Source organism: Prionailurus viverrinus, chromosome B2 (assembly GCF_022837055.1).
Source record: "Prionailurus viverrinus isolate Anna chromosome B2, UM_Priviv_1.0, whole genome shotgun sequence".
NCBI lineage: Eukaryota > Metazoa > Chordata > Mammalia > Carnivora > Felidae > Prionailurus > Prionailurus viverrinus.
Window position 1 is genome coordinate 150,489,907 of NC_062565.1, and position 2,200 is coordinate 150,492,106.

Below are 2,200 nucleotides of genomic sequence, written 5' to 3' on the forward strand. Positions count from 1 at the left end.
TAGGTTCGTAGTTCCCTAAAAGAAACCAACCGGGGCACGGGAAAAGCGGTGTGTACCGAGAAGTCACATTCTGTCTCTCGTCGGAGTTAGAGGCACCTAGGTCATTAAGGCTGCTGGGAGTTCATGAGCTTGGTTATCACTGACACTGTGAAACACTAGGGGCGCTGCTATGTATTCACCTTCTCTGCAATCCACAGTAACTACAATCCACAGTAACGGGGCAAAAGATCGGACTTCTATCAGCTTGTACTTGAACTTTCCCCCTATTAACTTCTAGCAGATATAATCTTTAAAGTAATGATTTTCACGTTATATATATTATATAATGTAATACATGTATAATATGATTACATTATATACATATAGATATATTTATATAATGGTACCTTTCACATTGAAAGAAATTGTCAATGGTGTAGAATATGGATGTACTTGTCTTTTTTAAAAAATTTTTTTTTAATGTTTGCTTATTTTTGAGACAGAGACAGAGCATGAACGGGGGAGGGTCAGAGAGAGAGAGACACAGAATCCGAAGCAGGTTCCAGGCTCTGAGCTGTCAGCACAGAGCCCGACGCGGGGCTCGAACTCACAGACCGCGAGATCATGACCTGAGCCGAAGTCAGACGCCCAACCGACTGAGCCACCCAAGCGCCCCTGGATGTACTTGTCTTAAAGAACAGAGTATAAATGTGAGTTTCAAGACACATAGCTCAACTTCTGAAAAATAGTTAACATGATTGTAAGATCCAAGGGCCAAAGTATTTAAAAAAATTTTTTTAATGTTTATTTATTTTTGAAAGAGAGAGAGAGAGAGAGAGAGATCAGGGGGAGGGGCAGAGAGAAGGAGACACAGAATCCAAAGCAGGCTCCAGACTCTGAGCTGTCAGCACAGAGCCTGACATGGGTCTTGAACCCACAGACTGTGAGATCATGACCTGAGTCAAAGTCAGACGCTTAACCAACTGAGCCACCCAGGTGCCCCAATTCTAGTTTTAATTTTTGAGGAACCTCCATACTGTTTTCCAGAGCAGCTACACCAGTCTGCATTCCCACCAGTGCATGAGGGTTCCCCTTTCTCTGAATCCTCGCCAACCCTTGTTGCCAGTGTTGTTAATTTTAACTATCCTAACGGGTGTCAGGTGACATCGCACTGCGGTTTTGATTCACATTTTCTAATGATTCGAGACGTGTGTATTTATTCATGTACCTGTTGTCTTTTTGTAGATCTTCTTTGGAGAAGTGGCTATCAGGTCCTTTTCCCATTTTTTAATTGGGCTGTTTATTTGTCTTTTGTCCTTTCTTGCTATTGAGTTTTGTGCATTCTTTATGTATTTTGGATATTAGCCCCTTATCAGATACATGGGTTGCAAATACTTTTTCCATTCCATAGGTCGTCTTTTCACTTTGTTGGTGGTTTCTTCAGCTGAGCAGAAGCTTTTTGTTTGATGAAGTCCCGCTTGTTTATTTTTCATTTTGTTGCCTGTGCTGTAGGTGTCGCATCCAGACATTACCACCTAGAGTCATGTCAAGGAGATTTATTGCTAAGTTTTCTTCTAGGCGTTTCATGACAGCAGGTCTTATATTTAAGTCTTTAACCATGTTGATTGAGTTAATTCTGGGTGGAGTAAGATATGGACCCAGTTTCATTCTTTTCCATGTGAATATCCAATTATTCCAGCACCATTTATTGAGAAGACTGTCTTCTTTTCTCCGCTGAGTATTCTTGGCTCCCTTGTCAAACACTGGTTAACTGCAAAATGCTTGGGTGTATTTCTGGGCTCCCATTTCTGTTCCATTGGTGTATTCACCTGTTTTTATGCCAGTACCTTACTCTTTTGATAAGTAGTGCTTTATGGTACAGCTTCCAGTCAGGGAGTGATGCTTTCTGCATTGTTCTTAGGATTTATTTGGCTATTTGGGGTCTTTTGTGGTTCCATATAAATTTTGGGAGGTTTTTTCCACCTCTGTAAAAAATGCCATTGGAATCTTGATAGGGATTGCCTTAAATCTACAGAAGGCTTATGGTAGAATTAACATTTTAACAATATTAATTCTTCTAATCCATGAACATGGGATACTTTTCCATTTATTTGTGTCTTCTTTAATGTCTTTCATCAATGTCTTATAGTTTTCAGAGTACAGATCTTTCACCTCCTTAAATTTATTCTTAAGTATTTTGTTTTTTATGCTATCCCACTTA